The sequence below is a fragment of the Podarcis pityusensis genome (genome assembly GCF_964106645.2).
Source record: "Podarcis pityusensis genome assembly, chromosome: 7".
Lineage (NCBI taxonomy): Eukaryota > Metazoa > Chordata > Lepidosauria > Squamata > Lacertidae > Podarcis > Podarcis pityusensis.
Genome location: NC_138031.1, coordinates 87,055,572 through 87,065,676, shown reverse-complemented (window position 1 = coordinate 87,065,676; position 10,105 = coordinate 87,055,572).

The window sequence follows — 10,105 nt, the reverse complement described above, 5'->3', positions numbered from 1 at the left end:
AATATCCTGTGAGCATATAAGAATGTAATGTCAGAAACACGTTGACTGCTTTAATTTGTTTACATATTATTTCCTCCAGTGGAAAGGTGATTTCGCCCCATTTTGTAAGAACAAAAACACATCCACTCCACTTTGTAACAAAACTTTTCCAGTGTCTGTTCCAGTATCTGCATGCAGACTAATAACCAGTGACTTTGTTGTTTTCAGTTTGTTCTTCTTGTAATAGGTTAAAGATTAGAGAGGGAGGCTCACCCAAGAAGGGGGCGATGTTCCAAGCCAAGGAGCAAATAGGAGAAGGAATGTGACCCAGACTTGTTATATTACTGTAAACAGGCCAAAAGAATGAAATCAAAGTTGGTGATAAGAGACAAGAGGAGCTGCTACAAATCCAAGCCTAGAAGAAGAAGATGGAACATTCTGGCAGCATCTATCCCAGCAGCTGAAGAAGACAAACTGTGAATGCGCATCTGTGTCTACAAAACAAGGACCAAGGTCAAACTCACCTTTCCAGTTACCCTTTAACGTTTGTTGAGATTGACACCTGAGGTAATCCATAATTCAACCAGGAAGATTCCTTCAGCATTTCTGAGGACACACACGAACTGCCCCTGATCCTGAACATACAAAATAAGGATGGTCAGGTGAAGGAGAAGGGGCTGTTGAAAGTGTATTGCAATCTAAGGGCCAAAAATACAAAGTGTACGGCAACTCATAAAATGATCTTGTCTTGCACTTATGGCAAAAAGGCTCACTATGAATGATTAAGGTGGGGGAGAGAAGGCAGAGAGTGAGCCCTGGTTCTCACATAACTGACCTCCACACTCTTTCCCCTCCAAAAATGCTTGAACCTCTTACATAATGGTTCATACTGAGGCCCCACCCATGCAATTTAATTCTCTCCATCAAGTGTTGCAAACAAAATCAGGTGATCAGACAGAAGTACTGTTTTGGGGGGACAGGGGGTGGGCGGGTGTGGGGGACTCCCTGGTCCTGAATGGGGTAACTGTGCCCCTGAAGAACCAGGTGCGCAGCCTGGGAGTCATTTTGGACTCACAGCTGTCCATGGAGGCGCAGGTCAATTCTGTGTCCAGGGCAGCTGTATACCAGCTCCATCTGGTATGCAGCATGAGACCCTATCTGCCCGCAGACTGTCTCGCCAGAGTGGTGCATGCTCTAGTTATCTCTCGCTTGGACTACTACAATGCGCTCTATGTGGGGCTACCTTTGAAGGTGACCCGGAAACTACAACTAATCCAGAATGCGGCAGCTAGACTGGTGACTGCGAGCGGCTGCCAAGACCACATAACACCAGTCTTGAAAGTCCTACACTGGCTCCCAGTACGTTTCCAAGCACAATTCAAACTGTTGATGCTGACCTTTAAAGCCCTAAATGGCCTCGGCCCAGTATATCTGAAGGAGCATCTCCACCCCCATTGTTCAGCCCAGACACTGAGATCCAGCGCCGAGGGCCTTCTGGCGGTTCCCTCATTGCAAAAAGTGAGGTTACAGGGAACCATACAGAGGGCCTTCTCGGTAGTGGCGCCCTCCCTGTGGAGCGCCCTCCCACCAGATGTCAAGAAAATAAGCAGCTATCTTATCTTTAAAAGACATCTGAAGGCAGCCCTGTTTAGGGCTTTTTAATATTTAATACTGTATTGTTTTTAACACTTGATTGGGAGCCGCCCAGAGTGGCTGGGGAAACTCAGCCAGATGGGCAGGGTATAAATAAATAAATTATTATTATTATTATTATTATTATTATTATTATTATTACTACTACTATTATTATCCTACAGGTGCCTGGCTCACTTATTCTTCCAGGCACATGGCAAGGAGGGGGGCACCCACCTCCTCCTCTGTTTTTTGAAGGCCCCACCAATTAGCAGAAGCCAGCAAGAGTTTTTGTGCACTGAGGATGGGGGAGGAAGTTGACTCCAGTCTGCCAATGGGGCTTCCATGGATCAAAATTAACCAGCCAAACGTTGTCTACAGGTCTCAAAGTGTAACACGTACAGAACTAACAATGCAAAACATTTGGTTTGTCATACAGTAAAGTGTTACATTACCTCTGGCCCAAGGAGAATGAAATTCTGGAAAGCATTTTTTTGTTTTTAACTCTTTTTTTACTGATAATGTTATTGTTTTAGTCTCTTTGTAAACCACTTTAAGGTGATTGTTGTTTTTCAGTCAAGCAACATATAAATTTTATGAAATAAATACATTCCTTCCTCACTCCCATCCGTGTCACAGTTTGCGTGCCAAAACATAGCTAAAAATCTGGGCAAAGGCAAAAATATTGAACATAATAACTTATAAAGCAGGCTTGCACAACTTCTTGCCTAGCACACTCAACACGACCCCCTTGCAGACCCTCCAAGTGTCCCCATTTTCCAGGGACGTCCCTGATTCAGAGAAGCCGTTCCAGTTTCTGATTTGGATAAATAGGTACCACTCCGGCGGGAAGGTAAACGGCATTTCTGTGCGCTGCTCTGGTCCACCAGAAGCGGCTTAGACATGCTGGCCACATGACCCGGAAGCTGTACGCCGGCTCCCTCAGCCAATAAAGCGAGATGAGCGCCGCAACCCCAGAGTCGGTCACGACTGGACCGAACGGTCAGGGTTCCCTTTACCTTTATATACGATATAATTTTACTTCAATTTGTATCATGTGCCCACCTGCTCCCAATCCACAGAGCCCGTCCCATTTTACCAAAACCTGCTGAGAGGTTGAGGAGGATCAACAGGGTCACTCTCCCCATCTCTATCTCTCAACAGAAACCATCCATGAAGGAGACCAAGATCCGATCCACATTAAGGATCGCTTGGAGTGGTTGTTTTTCCTTTCCTTTTTTTTCCAGTATTGCTGCTTCCTGGCTGTTCATGGTATGGATCACATGGCAAATTCACCAACCCCAACTTATTCCACTACTTCTGCTTTGTAATTCCAGAATTTTTCAGAATCGCTTTTTTGTTTGGGTTGTCCTGGCAACTGTTGATTTCCATGTGTGCCAACCACTTGTTAATATTACTGTTTTCAGCGGAAATAACTTCAGTTCTGCAGAACTGGATGGGCACCCTTTCCCCTCACCTTCCCCCCCCCCCCCGAACCTGAATTTGTGTGACAGGAATACAGTTTGATCCTCATTTTATGCTCCATGACCAGACAGTCGTGATAATTTCCTTTTGCATACCACTTCTCCATGCAGCTGTGGGAGAGGAGAGCGGGTGGGCAAGATGCCACTCTTTAAAAAATGGAATGGAATGCATTCCAGATATTTCTTTTCTGTCTCAGAATTTGGAGCTTTCTTACAAACATTGACATTTTGTATTCCAAACTTGTAATGTTATCTGAATAGTGAGATACTTGTTTCCTTGGACAATCATACAAGTGCTGACTTTTCTCTCTCTCACGTAAGCAAACTAAGATTTTAGAGGGATTTTTCGTAGTATGCTTTGCTCTTTGTAACAATCCTTCCTTTTTCTCTACACTAAGTTTTGATAGCCAACCAGAACTATATTTATTCTACTTGTTTGTTTTTATAGTCCATTATGCAAAATAGTTTTCTAACATCAAACATCTCCATTGAAGGGATATTTTGCCACAAATAATTGCAACATCTCACAAGAATGTGCTTGTAAGGGGAGCCCATCCTGGTTTGCCTCCGGCTTCAGAGAACACCTTGGCCTTTAGCCCAACTCTAGGATTCTAATTGCTTCATACTTAGGATAAATGAGATGCTTGGGGTGCAATTGCTGATTTGAGTACCTTTTTGGCCACTAAGAAGTGCTATAGATTTTTTTTAAATCATCTGTTGAAAAAGTTGTATGTTTGGGGTTTTTTGTGTCAAGGGGCAATAAGCACCACCTGGAAACTCAGAAATGTATCTGGTGCATTAATGGCTTTCAAATATTGCTGCAAAACCAAAGGGAGGCAACTGACAATTGGATGATATGTTCCTGGTTTGTCTTCACTACTGAGGATTGTTTTTTTTAGGGGTGGGGCTGCAATAGATGAGAATGTAAGGGCCTTATAGAGACAATCCCCAGGCTAAGTCAAAAGAAACTGTACTGCTTCCATGCCCAAGCCTTCAGATGCATTCTCCATCATCTTGAGATTATTTAAATTAAATAGATAAATGTTTGTCTAAATTTAAAAGAAAAAATAGACTAAAAAGCAATGGCAATGTGTACATTGCAATTCATTTTCCTCATCCATTAAAAGTGTGCACATCTCTTGTGGAAGAAGACCCTGTTTAAAATTCAGAGCAAAGGTGCATATCATGGACTTTGCTGGCACGACACAGCTATAGGGGCTATTTTCAAGGCTGAGAACATCAGATCAACCCAGTGATCAAACTGCTGTCATCTGAGCAATAGAAACAGTCAATGTGGAGGAAGCAGAAAAAACACAGCAACTCTTCTAGGGCAGCCGAGTTTCCCTAATCGCAGCTAAAATCCAAGAACTGCTACTTAATTTTCTTTTTTCTAAAAACAGTGATTTTGAGGACCCAACGGTGTAAGAATAGAAAAATGTGGTGGCAAGATAAAAAGAAATAAGAGGCATGAACTTTAAGCATCCAGGCTAGCAATAACTGCATTTTCTTTCTTTCTTGTTGTTGTTGTTGTTTAGTCGTGTCCGACTCTTCGTAACCCCCTGGACCAGATCACGCCAGGCACCCCTGTCTTCCACTGCCTCCCGCAGTTTGGTCAGGCTCATGTTTGTCACTTCGAGAACACTGTCCAACCATCTCGTCCTCCATCTCTCCCTTCTCCTTGTGCCCTCCATCTTTCCCAACATCAGGGTCTTTTCCAGGGAGTCTTCTATTCTCATGAGGTGGCCAAAGTATTGGAGCCTCAACTTCACGATCTGTCCTTCCAATGAGCACTCAGGGCTGATTTCCTTAAGAATGGATACGTTTGATCTTCTTGCAGTCCATGGGACTCTCAAGAGTCTCCTCTAGCACCATAATTCAAAAGCATCAATTCTTCGGCGATCAGCCTTCTTGATGGTCCAGCTCTCACTTCCATACATCACTACTGGGAAAACCACGGCTTTCACTATACGGACCTTTGTTGGCAAGGTGATGGTCTCTGCTTTTTAAGATGCTGTCTAGGTTTGCCATGGCATCTTCTTTCTTATGTGTCCACAAATATTCCTGCTCAACAGATTTGCTGCCTGCATGTAGGACAATGTTTTCCAAACTTCTGATAACTGAGATGCATCTTTTTACCACTCAGTTTAGGGTTGTTGCCAGTGAAGAAACTGTATTGCACAATGCAATCAGGCTGAGCTTCCCCCCAAAGCAACTTCCACTTTTGGTTTTAAAAGCCATCCATTTACGATTGATTTACATACCGTGGTACAGCCTTCTCTTTTCTTTGCAGGTGGAACTAGAGAGGGCACTGCCACCTTGTGGCCATTTCCTCTCTCCACAACCACCTGAAAGCAAGCAGAAAAAAATGGGAGCGCTTTGAGAGAGTGCATAGTCCTGCCTAACAATGTTGTAATATAATATAATGAAGCCTGGGAGTTGTAATCCATCAACATCTAGGGACCTAAGGCGGAGAAAGGCTGATCTAAACTCTCATATCCCAGCTCAGTCACTGAGATCATCTGCAGGAGTGTTGCTGGTTGTCCTCTGAATTGGTGGGGCTCATTTGACATCAACACGAAATAGAGCCTTTTGTGTCATCACCCCAGTCTTGTGCAATGCTGTGCCAATAGAGATTTAGCAGGTGCCTTCTGTCTGAACTTTTAAACACCTGCTGAAAACTTTTTTTATTCTGCCAGCTCCATGCAGGAAATTAAGAATGCATCTTTCCATAATAGTTCATTGGTGGTCTCTCATTTTAAATTTGTAGTGTGTTTTTATTATGTATATAAATTATTGTAAACAGCTTTGATATTTTTTATGATATAGCATAATTTTAAACATAAATGAATGAATGAATGTTGGGGAAAGACCTCAAGCGCTGATTTCTACCTGTTTTGCAAAAAGTAGTGCCTGGAAGTGGGCACACAAGCTAAATTTGAATCCAGCCAAGATGGAGGTGAGGCTACTGAGATATCCCAATGGTCTTGGAGTTATGAATTTGCCTGCTGCCGTTGGCTGTGTGACCAGATGCAAAAGAGGGCCAAGCTCCTGCACCTTCAATAGTTATCCAGAAGAGGAAATTTGTGCAGGTGTGGCTTGCAGAAGTTTGCAACACCCAAGATAGGAACCGGTTTTCAAACAGCGTCTCAAGTGTTGTAGTCCCAAAGAATCTTTAGATTCTGTAATCTGAGCCCCAAATACCCACCCAAACGCTGCCTCCTGCACCTTTTTCATGTTTTGGCAGCTTCTTTGTAACACTCTTTGATTAGAGGGAACTTGCTTGCTACTCGAACCATTTGCGCTGCAGAAATAAACACATCAACAGTGCAATGATGGGGGAGAAATAAGATTCAGCTCCCATTTACTCTACCAAATCCAAACATTCCGCAACAATACAAGAACTGAAAACACAGCCAGACTTCAAGATTCAGGATGATCCAGACTTTGTTTTGCTGTTGTCACCGTAAGGAAGAAGCACCTGATAAAAACAAATTTATAACATTATTAAACATCAAAAACTCATCACACATCTTTTTTTTCTTTTAGACTTCCATCAACATGTCTGATAATTTTCTGTAATTATCACAAATCTTCACATTTCTTAATTTATATTGCACTATATATATATTTTATCTTACCATGTTGTTTAAACAATATTTCTACCAAATCTTCTTACAGAGCTTCTTGAAAACTTACAAACGTTATATCATTATCACAAATATTTTTAATATATTCTGTAAATTTACTCCAGTCCTCAGTGAATCTTTGGTCTCGTCGGTTGCGAATCCTCCCTGTCAATCTGTCCGGTTCCGCGTAATCCATTAATTTCGATCTCCATTCTTCAATCGTAGGCATTTCTTCTTGTTTCCATTTCTGGGCCAAAAGAGTTCTGGCTGCTGTTACTGCATAGAGGAATACTTTCTGATCGTTCCTTTTTATTTCACCACCTAATATTCCTAATAGAAATGCTTCTGGTTTTTTAACAAATGTATATTTCAGTATTTTCTTTATCTCATTATATATCATTTCCCAGAAGCACTTCATTTTTTTACATTCCCACCACATATGATAAAATGTCCCTTCTTTCTCCTTACATTTCCAACATTTATTACTCACCTTATACATCTTACTTAATTTAACTGGTGTTATATACCATCGATATATCATTTTCATAACATTTTCTTTAATTGTGGTACATGCCGTAAATCTCATCCCTTCCTTCCACAATTTTATCCAATCATCAAATTGAATGTTATATCCAAAGTCTTTGGCCCACTGAATCATAACTGATTTAACCTCTTCATCCTTCAAATGCCATTCCAATAATAATTTATACATCATAGATAAATTTTTAACTTCATTATTCAATACTTCTTGTTGAAACCTAGATTCTTTTTCAAAATAGCCTCTTTCTGCAACCTCTTTTCTAAACATTTCATTAATCTGAAAGTAATGCAGCCAATCGTTTACATATTCTTTCACTTCTTCATATGGTTTCATTTTCCACTTACTTCCCTCTTTCTCAATTAAACTCCCATATGTTATCCACCTCCCAGTCATATTGATCTTTTTAACACTCATCACCTCTAATGGTGATAACCAGTGTGGTATTTTTGGTTCAAGTAGGTTTTTGTACCTACCCCATACCTCAATCAGAGATCCTCTAATAATATGATTTTCGAAACCTTTATGCACTGTGTATCTGAAGAAGTGTGCATGCACACGAAAGCTTATACCAAGAACTAACTTAGTTGGTCTTTAAGGTGCTACAGGAAGGAATTTTTTTATTTCGACTATGGCAGACCAACACGGCTACCCATCTGTAACTTTATGCACTTGTTTTTTTTCATACCATAAATATGCGTGCCAACCGAATCTATTATCATAACCTTCCACATCTAACAAATCTGTATTTTCTAATTTCATCCATTCTTTCAACCAACATATGCACGATGCTTCATAATATAATCTCATATCTGGCAGGGCGAAGCCTCCCCTTTCTTTTAAATCTGTTAACAACTTAAATTTTATTCTCGGCTTTTTGCCCTGCCAGATATATCTTGAAATCGCTTTTTGCCACTCTTTAAATATTGCAACTCCTTTAATTATTGGAATTGCTTGGAACAAAAACAGCATTTTATTGGAAAATTAATAAAAATTATATTTAAAAAAAAAGGAAGAAGCACCCACCTGATAGTTAACTCATTATCAGGAAGAGAAACACTTACAACAGTTTCCGCGGTGCTCACACACACACTTTGAGCCTCTGCAGCTGTCCAGGTCTGGGCCCTTTGAAGGAATTGCAGCAACCTCTTCCAGCTTATATACCCTTCTCTGACAGGTTGTGAAATATACTCAGAGTCGCAAAGTGATTTCATGCTCTTTATTCAGCTCATAGTGGTGAGGAGGAATGAATAAATGTCCCCTCACAGTATCTGCTTTATATACATTATTTACACAATGGGCTGCACATGATTGGCTAATTCTGGAATTCTACTGTAAGCCAATCAGGTTGTGGATTCACTTCTATCTGGAGCAGGATTGGGTGGTTCCTGCCAACCAATCATACTGCTGCATTGTTCTAGGACCAATCAGACTGCTGCCTTTTGGATCCTATTGTTCTAGGACCAATCAGACTGCTACAGTTTGGATCCTATTCAACTCAGTACATAACACCCCTCCCCTCTAAGTTCCAGTCCTGCCCGGGAGGTCGCATTCATAGTCCTCAAGGTATGCCGGCGGCCTACGTGTGCGTTGTGGCCTGGGGTGTTCCCTGGTCCGGGCTCCGGGTTCTGGCTCGTGTTCCAAGGATGCTGGCTGTGATGCGGCTGTTTGGTCTGGTGCAACCGGCTCGCTCAGTCGTGGTTCTGGTTCCGGTGTCCTTTCGGCCTCACGGGTCCTCTCTGTATTTACTGATTCTGCCTCTCCTGCTGGCCCCTCCTGCTCTATGGGCCTCACTGCCCCGCTGTTCCCTTGGGACTCCTCTGACCTGTCCTCCTCCTGGTTTTCTCCCGGGAATCGTCGCCGTATCTGGTCGCAGTGGCGGCGCCAGCATTGCCCCCCATCCGTTAGCACCTCGTACGACACGGGGCCAGTGACCCTGGTGATTGTGGCGGGTACCCATGCTGGGCCTGCCCCAAAATTCTTTGCGTACACTGGGTCCTGGGCCTCGAAGGTCCGGGGGTTCCTGCCTTCCCCCACCACTACCTCATCCTGAGCTCTATCGGGGTGAAGGCGGTCCAATCTGATTGCAAGGCGCCGACCCATTAGTAGCTCAGCGGGGCTCCGGCCAGTCGTTGAGCTGGGGGTGCTGTGCTGTGCTAGAAGGAATGTGGCAAGGCGGTACTCCCAGTCCCCTTGCGTCATGCGGCGAAGGGTGTCCTTGGTGGTCCGCACCATGCGTTCTGCTTGGCCATTGGTGGCAGGGTGGAACGGCGCCGAACGGATGTGGCGGATGGCGTTCTGCGCTGTGAAGGTTTGGAATTCTCCTGACGTAAATGCAGTCCCGTTGTCTGAGACGAGAGTGTCAGGGAGCCCGTGGGTTGCAAACAGCCTGCGTAGTACCCGGATGGCTGCGGACGTGGAAGTGGACGGTACCAGTGCGACTTCCAGCCATTTGGTGTAGGAGTCCACCACTATGAAGAATGTTTTCCCCTGAAAGGGGCCAGCGAAATCCACATGCAGGCGTGACCATGGTGCTCGGGCGGACTCCCAGGACTGGACTGGGGCCCTTGGGGGATCTGGGCGGGATTCTTGGCAGGCCTGGCAGTGTTTGACCCAGGCCTCTATCTCTCCATCGATCCCCGGCCACCACACATAACTCCTGGCAAGGGCCTTCATTCTTACTACCCCTGGATGTGTCTCGTGTAGGGCTGTGAGGACCCTTTTGCAGAGGGGCTGGGGAACAACGACTCTGCTTCCCCATAACAGGCACCCCTTGTGGGCCGACAGTTCATGTTTGCGGGTTGTGTAGCCGGCGAATTCTGGCCCGGGGCTGCTGCTGGGCCATC